The 13,123-nt window shown below is 32.4% G+C and overlaps 1 protein-coding gene across 8 annotated transcripts in view; it reads right to left on the bottom strand.

Annotated features, from left to right (window-relative positions):
• The window catches only part of LOC129754674 (high affinity cGMP-specific 3',5'-cyclic phosphodiesterase 9A), a 711,945-nt gene that overhangs the window by 221,913 nt on the left and 476,909 nt on the right, over nucleotides 1-13,123 (bottom strand). The gene's annotated exons all lie outside the window — the stretch shown is intronic.

A 13,123-nucleotide genomic window follows, 5' to 3' on the forward strand; every position in this document is an offset into this window, starting at 1 on the left:
TTGGAGATATCCGATTATTATATGATATTTCTCGCCGCCTTAGTGGTGCAAGGACTAATGCAAGAATGCCGCTGAAAAACCGAGCAGGTCAGCTGCTGACAGATCGAACAGATCAGCTCAAGCGTTGGACTGAGCATTTTGATCAACTTTTCCGAGTTACAAATAGCAATGGCCAACAGAACCCGCAGCTCGAGGCGCCCACAGTAAGTCGCATTAATGGCGTCAACTCGGAAGCGCCCACGCTGGCTGAAATAGAAGCGGCAATCAAGGACATGAAATCCAACAAAGCGCCTGGAATCGATTGCATTCCTGCTGAAATGCTCAAAGCCGACCCTGCCTTGTCAGCACAAATGTTGCACCGTCTTTTCGCTGACATTTGGGATACTGCAACATTCCCGGCCGACTGGATGCAGGGTATCCTCGTAAAGGTCCCAAAGAAAGGAGACCTAACAGAGTGCGGTAACTGGCGTGGCATAACTTTGATCTGTACAACCCTTAAAGTACTCTGCAAAGTGATCCTGAACAGGATCCAGGAGAAAATCGACGCTACACTCCGACGGCAACAAGCTGGATTCCGATCCGGACGATCATGTGTGGACCACATCACAACGCTACGAATAATACTGGAACAAATCAACGAATTCCAGGACTCTCTTCTGCTGGTGTTCGTTGATTTCGAAAAAGCATTTGACCGACTGAACCACGAAAACATCTGGGCTGCTCTTAGACGACGAGGGGTCCCAGAGAAACTAGTCCATCTCATCGAAGCACAGTACGAGGCATTTTCGTGCAAGGTCTTACACGACGGTGTCTTGTCCGAACCAATCCCGGTAACTGCTGGAGTGAGACAAGGATGTATTTTGTCACCGCTGCTTTTTCTCATCGTAATGGATGAGATCTTGACTGGATCGATTGACTGTAGACCAAACCGAGGATTGCCGTGGAATCCTTCAACCATGGAGCAACTGAACGACCTTGACCTGGCAGACGATATTGTTTTGCTCGCCCAAACACAACAAGACATGCAGAGCAAACTCGACGACCTCACCGAAAGCTCCAAGGCAGCAGGTCTCAAAATCAATGTCGGAAAGACCAAGTCGATGGAAATCAATACAGAAAATCGTTCCAATTTCGTGGTAGCTGGACAACAGGTTGAGACAGTGGAGTGCTTCCAGTATCTTGGTAGCCAGATTACGCCTGATGGTGGTACCAAGAAGGACATCGAAACCCGGATCAGAAAAGCCCGATTTGCGTTTGCGAGTCTCCGAAACATCTGGCGGTCACGCCAGATCTCTCTACGAACTAAGATCCGAATCTTCAACTCAAACGTCAAATCCGTATTGCTGTACGGGTGTGAGACTTGGTGCACATATGCGGTGACGACGCGAAAACTGCAAGTTTTTGTGAATCGGTGCCTGCGGAACATCATTCGCGCTTGGTGGCCTGGCAACTGGATCTCAAACGTTGAACTTCATCGCCGGTGTCATCAAAAGGCGCTAGAAATCGAGATTCGGGAACGTAAGTGAAGATGGATTGGGCACACGCTGCGAAGAGATGAAAACGAGATTTGCAGAGAGGCGCTTGACTGGAATCCAGATGGGCATCGAAGAAGAGGCAGGCCCAAAAGCTCGTGGCGGCGAAGTCTAGCCGCTGAAATCCGCACAGTTGACGAGAACCTTGGCTGGCAGCAAGTGAAGACGCTGGCTCCGGATCGCCAGCAGTGGAGATCTTTTATCTCAGCCCTATGCGCCGGTCAATCGGCGCTGGACCCTTAGGTAGGTAGGAAAACTGGACAAGAAAAGCTACTTGGATAGCTGAAAGGGTAAATTTCAACGAAAACTATATCTTAAACAGAGCTAATGTTCTTCTTGAAGGTATCACTAACCACAAAATCCCCCCTGTTCTAAAGCTACAAACTGAAAATGCTAAAATTTGGAATAATAATCTTCCCAAAATTGACTGGACCATAAAAAATCGATTTAAAACCGGAGGAAATAAAAAATCTGCGACTGCAATGTATGTTCATCTTAACAACACTGAATATCGTTGCAGCAAAAAAATCTATACCGACGGATCATTAGCAAACGGGAAAGTTGGAATTGGGATATTTCACGAAGCCGATGAAAATATTGCTAGTCAACTGCCAAACTCGTATTCCATATTTTCAGCTGAAGCGCTAGCAATTCAAATGGCCGTCCAGATTGCAAATAGATCAACAGCAATATTCACAGATTCAGCCAGCGTGCTTTCAGCCCTAGAAAGTGGAGTAAAACATCCAATCATTCAAAGCATTTTGAAACACAAAAATCTAAAACACGTAGCACTAGTTTGGATTCCGAGCCATATTGGAATAGTTGGAAATGAACAAGCAGACAGACTGGCAAATCTTGGAAGAGACGGTGGAATTATCCAGATAAAAACACCCAAAGCGGACGCGCAAAAGTGGGTTCGACAAATACTGTGGAGATCACATGGACAAAAATGGTGGAACGAACAGGACACAGCACTTCGAGAAATAAAATCTATCACAGGAAAATGGACGGACGTCAAAAGCAGGAAGGAGCAAAGGATTCTCACGAGACTAAGAACGGGACACACGAGGTTGACTCACGGTCACATACTGGAAGCGAAGGAAGAACCAACGTGTAGTTCTTGTGGTGTAGTGATAACAGTGAAACATCTTTTGACAGACTGCAGAAAATATTCCACCCAGAGACAAAACTTTGAAATAGAAGGTGGACTAGAAAAAATCCTTGAAAACAACAAGGATAGTGAGAAAAAACTTATTGAATTTCTTAAAAACAGTGCATTATATAGTGAAATCTAGTGTGATGTAGAAAGTTCAAACTTAAAAATGAGGGTGAAAACATTTGGTTAATCCCTCTAAAAATAAAGCGTACAAAAAAAAAAAAAAAAAAAAAAAAGAATTCAGATTCAGAATTCAGATTCAGAATTCAGATTCAGAATTCAGATTCAGAATTCAGATTCAGAATTCAGATTCAGAATTCAGATTCAGAATTCAGATTCAGAATTCAGATTCAGAATTCAGATTCAGAATTCAGATTCAGAATTCAGATTCAGAATTCAGATTCAGAATTCAGATTCAGAATTCAGATTCAGAATTCAGATTCAGAATTCAGATTCAGAATTCAGATTCAGAATTCAGATTCAGAATTCAGATTCAGAATTCAGATTCAGAATTCAGATTCAGAATTCAGATTCAGAATTCAGATTCAGAATTCAGATTCAGAATTCAGATTCAGAATTCAGATTCAGAATTCAGATTCAGAATTCAGATTCAGAATTCAGATTCAGTATTCAGATTCAGAATTCAGATTCAGAATTCAGATTCAGAATTCAGATTCAGAATTCAGATTCAGAATTCAGATTCAGAATTCAGATTCAGAATTCAGATTCAGAATTCAGATTCAGAATTCAGATTCAGAATTCAGATTCAGAATTCAGATTCAGAATTCAGATTCAGAATTCAGATTCAGAATTCAGATTCAGAATTCAGATTCAGAATTCAGATTCAGAATTCAGATTCAGAATTCAGATTCAGAATTCAGATTCAGAATTCAGATTCAGAATTCAGATTCAGAATTCAGATTCAGAATTTAGATTCAGAATTTAGATTCAGATTCAGAATTCAGATTCAGAATTCAAATTCAGAATTCACAATCAGAATTTAGATTTAGAATTCAGATTCAGAATTCAGATTTTTGTAAATTTATTTTCAGCACATCGGTGAAAATTTAGATTCTTGGAGAAAGAATATCGGCATTGAAAATTTATAATGATTGATGTTGCGGGGTAAAGTATGGTGTGCGTTTATAAGTTTTCCTTGCAAAAATGTTCTTTTGCTCTTTTCTCTTCATTTTTCTATCCATCTTTATCAGATTCAGAATTCAGATTCAGAATCCAGAATTAGAATTCAGATTCAGATTTAGAATCCTGATTCCAGATTCAGATACAGAATTCAGATATAGAATACAGATTTAGAATTCAGATTCAGAATTAAAATTAAGAATTCAAAATTCAAAATTTTGAATTGAGAATTCAGAATCCAGAATTCTGAATTCTGAATTCGGAATTCTGAATTCTAAATTCTTAATTCTAAAATCTTAATTCTGAATTTGAATTCAGAATTCAGATTCATAATTTAAATTCTGAGTTCAGATTCAGAATTCAGATTGAGAATTCAGATTTAGAATTCTGATTAAGAATTCGGATTAAAGATCAACCTGGAATTTGAAATTGGAAATTATATTCAAATATTAGACTAAGTGCTGTAACTCAAAATTCAAACTTTAGAATCAGAATAAGATTTCAGATTTAGTTTTCAGAATGAGATTAATCATTTAATAGTCATATTACTTTCCCCTGCTTTTGTGAGAATTTTTTCTTTTATGCATGGTTGAGCTCTAAAAAAGGTATCATGCTAGGCCACGTGTCACGGCTATCCATCAATATTGTAGTTGGTTTTAGGGGCCGTTCACTAATTACGTAAGCACGATTTTGGAAATTTTCAACCCTCCCTCCCCCCTTGATAAGACAAAGTAAGATTTTTCAAAACCCCCCCCCTCCCCCCCCCCCTTGTAAGATCTAACTATGACATACATGCTTCAAAGCAAAGCACTTTTTAAGTAAAATTAAAAAACTATATTTGAAAAGCACAATCTATACAAAACAACAGATGAAATGTCATAAACGATTAAAGAAAACCTTATTTAAGACATGTTTGGGGTAACAATAATTTTCATTAAATTTCCACAATCGAATAAACAATATGAAATCTAAATTCCGATTTCAAAAAGAGAGATCTAGTTAGCACAAGGTACCATGAAAAATTATTATGTTTTATGAAAATCATTAAAAAAAATTTAAAATATCATTCTATACTACTAGAATTGGGTCAAAAATGTTTAACTACAATCACGTTGTCAACTAACCTTAAAGTTCAGACTCATTCAGTGGTAAGCGATAAAGTTTTAGGATTTTTTGGTAAATCTTTAAAAAAAATTAGAGTTGATAGTGTCTATCACTGAAATATTGTCTAGAAATTCATTATTTAAAGCGCCTTTTATTGATTTTCAAAGATTTTTTCTGGATGAAGTCATTTTCGAAATATGATGGATTCAAATCGTGATATCACAAAGCGCCATTTTCCTTGTTGTTTCTATAAATGTATCAATTAAATAGATTGTTATGATGGAAAGCGAAAAGCGGCGAACTTTTTTTAATAATGTGATTTAGTGTTTTCGATTGCATGTTTGTTTGAATAGGTTCCTTATAAATTTTATAGAACCTGCAATTTTTTTTTATTAATTAAAAGACATTAAAAGATAAATAACATAACATCATGGCTGTGCCTGTGATGAATTTTTAATGTTATATTTCTTACGTAAGATTTTTGGATACCCCCCCTACCCCCCCTGATAAGAGATCGTAAGCAAATATGAAACCCCCCCACCCCCCTATGTGCTTACGTAATTAGTGAACAGCCCCTTACTTATTCAGTAAAAAAAGCATAAAAAAACAGTAAGATTCGAACCGTGACCAGCATCGTGAAAGTTCTGGTTGCTACCACGGCACCATTTCAGCGTGTTATAAGACTTGGAAATTCAACTGTTTAAATACCATTCTTTCCATACATAAAATGAACTCCTTACATACCAGTTCGCTTTTCCCCAAAAAACGTACTATGCATCATTTTTTTATATTGAGATCGGAATTTTTCTTGTTTGAATATCTGAAATCATACTTATATGACGCAGAGGGAAGGAATCTATCATGTGTATTCTATATTATTTTATATATTTCCAAATATAACTTACACTCTGTTAGAAAGGCTCCAATCCACTGTTAAGTGTATTAAATCGGGTTTTTGTACAAATGAATAGCCAACTTTCAGAACAGCATTTTTGATTGATTTGGAAAATTTTGACGTCCTCAAAACAAATCCATTGCCACAATCGTCTATCTCCTCTAGTTTTGGTGGTATGGCGTTTTTAAGTTAAACAATGAATCAGATTTGAGTGAAATTCATTGATAACTAATGATGAAGTGAATTCATTGATAAATAATGAATCATCAAACCTACATGACAAAAACTGATTCTGAGTTTGTTTATTCTCATCCATTTAATCAACAACAATATTTAGCCTAGATATTCTAATTTCAGTTCTAAACTTTTTAGAAATTTGAAAAGATAATACAAACATTTCAGACAATGCTTAAGAAAGTTTAGAAAAAGTTTCATTTCATTCAGCAAATTTGTTGAAAACTGCAAAACAATTTGATGATTTTGCTTCAACTTTTTTTTTTTATTCTTTCAAATTCCTATAATTTACAGAATGATAAAAAGTAAGCAAAAAAATCTATTTTTCGCAGAAGTCAAAACTACTTGAGATCTCGGGGAAAGTTGATCAGTTATTTAGAAAAAAATATTTTCAAAATGTATGTATTGTATCACAGTATTGTCAAAAAGGCGCAGAAATTTCTTTAATTGTTTTAAATTTACTTTCAAAAGTTATTTAAAAAACAAAAGCTAATAAAAAAAATGAATAAACTATTGGATATTTGGGCACCCAAACTAATCAAAATTAACTTTTAAATCATTTGATCCTCGGAAATGTAAATTATATGGCCTTTTGTAGTTTGAAAAGCTCTTTTGAAGTTTATTATTAAGAAGAAAAATTGATATGACTTAAACGATTTTCTTTAGAATCAATGTGAATATTAATAGAGTAATAGATTAAGATTGCCAGAATTTTTTTCAACACGTATCCGAGCCGGACAAACCAGGCTATTTTTATCTAAAAATCTGGCAAAATCCAGGCATTTGATTTAAAAAAAGGTCGACTAACATCCTGGCAATATCCGGGCAAATTTGGTCAAAACCTAGAAATTACTCATCAACAATCAAGAAAAAAAAGTTGAAAAAAAACTTTTTTTCACCAAAACTTATCAACAGATTTTAAATCGTATTTTAGGCTTACAAAAAACCATTCATGATTATTTTTTTAAAACTTGCTTGTTTTGGACGCATAAATAAAATAAATTTATAACACAATTTGATTTTTAAAGTGTGATTTGAGAATTAAAATGAGAATAAATTCGGACAAAATCCAGGCTTTTCTAATGGAATCCGGGCAACCGGGCCGGGCCGGACTTTTTACAAATTTTATATTAAATATCCGGGCAAACCCGGATAAAATCGGGCAATCTGGCAACCTTATAATAGATACTAAGTTTAAGATGTTTTTTGCTTATTCTGTTGACTCGTGAGTAGTAAAAAACTGTCATATGGCTGCCAGCTTATTGATGTGTTGAATTAGTATTTGATGAATAAATTTTGAAGTTTCTATGGTCTGACTGAACTTGTGTAGTTTCACTGGTTTCACTTCCTAAAAAAACAATTTTAAGACGAGTTGAGGCATTTCAATTTCCAAGGTTTGAGCTTGAATAAAATAGAATTGTAAAATTTCAATTAGAAATTTATAAACAAAACTAATTTCCAATTTGTGAACTTGTAGTGCCGTTAGAAGAAATGTTTTTGTCCTAGAATGATGTAAGTCTAAATTCTGCCAGAGGCGAACCAATTTTGGGACGTGTTGATTAACACTGATTTTAAATTCCTTTTGGGGTCATGAAATTTCTCGTTACTGCAGTAAATTCATTTGTGAGCTGATATTATTACTTAGAAAAAATCTTCATAAGGGGGGTTAAAACCGGGGGGGTTCGCACAACCTTGCGCCGATCATTATGCTGATTAAACCTGATAAAGAAATGTTATCCGAACATTTGGTTGTTTGGATTCTTTGTTGCTCTGAGGGATTTCGATACAAAAATCGCTAAAATGTTCAGATAGCTTACAGTTTTAGTACACATACCTATTTGTAGAAATTTTCGATAAATCAATACTTTTCCTACTAAGCGCATACAGCCTGCTTTTCCCTTAATTGATTTTGACTCATTCAAGCACTGGTAGGATGCCACTTGACGTAGAAAATCATCATAATGAATCAAAAACCCCTGAGATGCTGTAAATGGGAAATGTTTGTCTCACATGGCGACCGTCAAATGTCCGATTGAAAAGTGTCAACGAAAACATTGTACGGTTGTTAAAAATTCACATCCGAGTACCTATGTATTCCAAAAAGTTTACAATGGACAGCTTAACGAAAATCCACAGTACTGCTGACTATAGTTTGAAAACCTGAATCAGGTAAAAGAGCCAAAAGCTTCTGATTACTCAATGATGGCATTAGGAAGTGTTTAGTGATAAAAAAAAATTATTGTATTTTTTCATTTAATGTAGTCAAAATCAGTGAAAAAAATTCTTTTCTAAACATCGGAAAAATATGAATTTTATTATCAGATGTAATTTGAAAGAACGACAACAGTGAAAGAACGATAAGTTTGTTAAAATTGATAAGTCAGTTTTCAAATAAACAACAATTTGATAGTAAGATGATACCTTATTGAGCAACAATCATCAGCCAAAATTGCTTTCCAGTGGGAAATAACGACTTGAGAGCCATTGATTGTCCAATCTTATATAATATTATGAAATTGAACACCAAATGAGTTTGAAGGTGTAAAATATCATTATGATCAGCACGCTTTTGCCACAGAGAATGGCGTTTGCGAAAACGAGCGAGCGAGTTACGGGCAAGTTTGTCACCTTCCCAAATCCTATTAACCGGTAAAGATGGCACTTTACTTTCGTTTTATCGCATCTTATTACACTCTGAACGTGCATAATAATGTATACACTATTACAACGATATTGTTTCCCAGCCAAGCGTTTCAGCTCGTTCTCGAAATCGTTCTGTGTCGTTGTACCGCAAACACCGAAATTGTCTTCCTTCCTTCCTTCCTCTTCCTTCCTTCCTTCCTTCCTAAATATAACAGCACAAGAGAGGCAAAATTTCACAAAAGCCGCGAGAAGAGCTTTTTCCCTCAAGAGACACTTTCGACCTATTTATAGCAAGCAAGTCGAAGGGAACAGGACAGATTGAAGGCTTTCCGCTTCCAGCTGCGTGGGAGGAACTACACATATTTGTGTGGGATATTTCCCTTCCTTTATCGAAACTCTGAATTTCCTTTCCAATAAAGTTACGAGAAAAATGTTTTGCTCCGATTTTAAATTGATTTTTTTTATGTTGAAAAGAGTTTAGAGCACTCCAAATCAAACGACTTTCTTGAAATAAGTTTAAGAGATGAAAAAAATATTACAAAAATGGAATATTTTTAAACTATATATTTAAACAAAATATGGAAAACAAACAATTCTTACATTTTATGCATCGGACAAATCAAATTCTAGCATAAATACAAAAAAGTTGTCTAAGTTGTTGACTTTGGTGATTTTCCATATATTTTTGTTTCAAACGTAAAATATGTCGATTTTTTTCAGAATCTGAAAAAAAACCACCAATCGATTTTACACTTACATATACCTCTTTGGCTCTGAGGGGTCTCATATAATATCGAAAAATCAAATAAAAAATCTGAACATAACTCCATCGACAAATTTCAAACTTTGTCACAACACAGGAAAATGAACAGCCATTGATGACTATACGTTCCACGGAGAAGAGGGGAAAGTAAACCTGCCATGCCACCAAGCCAATATGAGATGACTGCAAATTTCGTCAATCACGAAGGTCACGTCGAGCAGATTTTTTTTTTCTTTTGGGCGCTAGACGCGCTGACGACGAAAATCGACGGTTTCATTAATTTTTTGCACCATTTTCACATTCAAGCGAACATGAAAGGGGCCGTGATAGCGAACAATCAGGACTGGAAAGCCATCGAAAAAAGAGATCGACATCGTTTGGAAACCATGATTGATTGAAGGTTAAAAAAAAACGATCAACTTTTATCAATCACAACATTTAGTTGAAGCTTTGAAATATGAGAGTAGGTTATACTCATGAGAGTGTGAATTAATCTCAAAAGGGCTTCTTGAAATTTCACAAGACTGCAAAAAAATTTACTTCAAGATGCTTAAAATTTATGAATCCTTTTTTTTTTAAATGCGATCTGTATCCGAACATGTATTTTTTATGTCTATGAAATCTTGTTTTCAAGAGAAATAGGATAACATTTGAGAATAAGCAAAAATTCGAAATCTACATTATTTTGGGAAAACAATTGGATTTAATATCAAAGTAAAATATCTGTAATTTTTGTATAATTCTCTTGTAAATTTCGTGAGCTAAAATTTATGTATAACTTTTAAAATAGATAAAATATTTAGGTAATTTGTTAAGACTGCTTTGTATCATCTTTGTGTCATTTGAGGACATTTGCGGACATTTTTGTGTTATTTTAGTATAAATTTGATGTTATTTTTGTATCATTTTTGTATCATTTTTGTGTCATTTTTTAATCATTTTTGTATCATTTTTTTATCATTCTTGTATCATATTTACAACATTTTAGTATCATTTGTGTATTATTTTTGTAATATTTTTGAATCATTTTTGTATAATTTTTGTATCATTTTTGTATCATTTGTGTATCATTTTTGCTTAATTTTTGTATCATTTTTTTTATCATTTTGGTATCAAATATCGTTTTGGTATCATTTTTGTATCATTTTTGTATCATTTATGTTTCATTTTTGTATCATTTTTGTATCAGTTTTGTATCATTTTTGTATCATTTTTGTATAATTTTTGTATCATTTTTGAATCATTTTTGTGTCATTTTTGTGTCATTTTTGTATTATTTTTGTATCATTTTTGTATCATTTTTGTATCATTTTTGTGTCATATTGAATTATTTTTGAATCATTTTTTATCATTTTTGTATCATTTTGAATCGTTCTTGTATTATTATTCCATCATTTTTGTTTCATTTTTGTATCATTTTTGCATCATTTTTAAATGATTTTTGTGTTATTTTTGTATCATCTTTGTGTCATTTTTGTATCGTTTTTGTATCATTTTTGTATCATTAATGTTTCATTTTTGTATCATTTTTGTATCGTTTTTGTATCATTTTTATATCATTTTTATTTCATTTTGTATCATTTTTGTATCATTTTTGAATCATTTTTGAATCATTTTTATATCATTTTTGTGTCATTATTGTATTATTTTTGAATCATTTTTGTACCATTTTTGTATCATTTTTATGTCATTTTTGTGTCATTTTTGTTTCATTTTTGTATCATTTTTGTGTCATTTATGTATCATTTTTTTTTTCATTTTTGTATCAATTTTTATCTTTTTTTTTATTATTTTTTTATTATTTTTTGTATCATTTTTGTATCATTTTTGTATCATTTTTGTTTCATTTTTGTATCATTTTTGTATCATTTTTGTATCATTTTTGTATCATTTTTGAATCATTTTTGTATCATTTTTGTATTATTTTTGTATCATTTTTGTATTATTTTTGAATCATTTTTTGTATCATTTTTGTGTCATATTTTTGTATTATTTTGTATCAGTTTTATATCATTTTTCTATCTTTTATGTATCATTTTTGTGTCATTTTTGTGCCATATTCGTGTCATTTTTGTGTCATTTTTGTATCATTTTTATGTCACCTTTGTGTCATTTTTGTGTCATTTTTGTGTCATTGTTGTGTCATTTTTGGGTCATTTTTGTGTCCTTTGTGTGTCATTTTTGTGTCATTTTTGTGTCATTTCTGTCATTTTTGTGTAATTTTCGTGTCATTTTTGTGTCATTTTTGTGTCATTTTTGTGTCATTTTTGGGTCATTTTTGTGTCATTCGTGTGTCATTTTTGTGTCATTTTTGTGTCATTTTTGTGTCATTTTTGTGTCATTTTTGTGTCATTTTTGTCATATTTTGTCATTTTTGTCATTTTTGTCATTTTTGTCATTTTTGTCATTTTTGTCATTTTTGTCATTTTTGTCATTTTTGTCATTTTTGTCATTTGGTCATTTTTGTCATTTTTGTCATTTTTGTCATTTTTGTCATTTTTGTCATTTTTGTCATTTTTGTCATTTTTGTCATTTTTGTCATTTTTGTCATTTTTGTCATTCTTGTCAGTTTTGTCATTTTTGTCATTTTTGTCATTTTTGTCATTTTTGTCATTTTGTCATTTTTGTCATTTTTGTCATTTTTGTCATTTTTGTCATTTTTGTCATTTTTGTCATTTTTGTCATTTTTGTCATTTTTGTCATTTTTGTCATTTTTGTCATTTTTGTCATTTTTGTCATTTTTGTCATTTTTGTCATTTTTGTCATTTTTGTCATTTTTGTCATTTTTGTCATTTTTGTCATTTTTGTCATTTTGTCATTTTGTCATTTTGTCATTTTTGTCATTTTTGTCATTTTTGTCATTTTTGTCATTTTTGTCATTTTTGTCATTTTTGTCATTTTTGTCATTTTTGTCATTTTGTCATTTTTGTCATTTTTGTCATTTTTTGTCATTTTTGTCATTTTTGTCATTTTTGTCATTTTTGTCATTTTTGTCATTTTTGTCATTTTTGTCATTTTTGTCATTTTGTCATTTTTGTCATTTTTGTCATTTTTGTCCTTTTTGTCATTTTTGTCATTTTTGTCATTTTTGTCATTTTTGTCATTTTTGTCATTTTTGTCATTTTTGTCATTTTTGTCATTTTGTCATTTTTGTCATTTTTGTCATTTTTGTCATTTTTGTCATTTTTGTCATTTTTGTCATTTTTGTCATTTTTGTCATTTTTGTCATTTTGTCATTTTGTCATTTTTGTCATTTTTGTCATTTTTGTCATTTTGTCATTTTGTCATTTTTGTCATTTTTGTCATTTTTGTCATTTTTGTCATTTTTGTCATTTTTGTCATTTTTGTCATTTTGTCATTTTTGTCATTTTGTCATTTTTGTCATTTTTGTCATTTTTGTCATTTTTGTCATTTTTGTCATTTTTGTCATTTTTGTCATTTTTGTCATTTTTGTCATTTTTGTCATTTTTTGTCATTTTTGTCATTTTTGTCATTTTTGTCATTTTTGTCATTTTTGTCATTTTTGTCATTTTTGTCATTTTTGTCATTTTTGTCATTTTTGTCATTTTTGTCATTTTTGTCATTTTTGTCATTTTTTGTCATTTTTGTCATTTTTTGTCATTTTGTCTTTTGTCATTTTTTGTCAATTTTTTGTA

This window comes from Uranotaenia lowii, chromosome 3 (genome assembly GCF_029784155.1).
Source record: "Uranotaenia lowii strain MFRU-FL chromosome 3, ASM2978415v1, whole genome shotgun sequence".
Lineage (NCBI taxonomy): Eukaryota > Metazoa > Arthropoda > Insecta > Diptera > Culicidae > Uranotaenia > Uranotaenia lowii.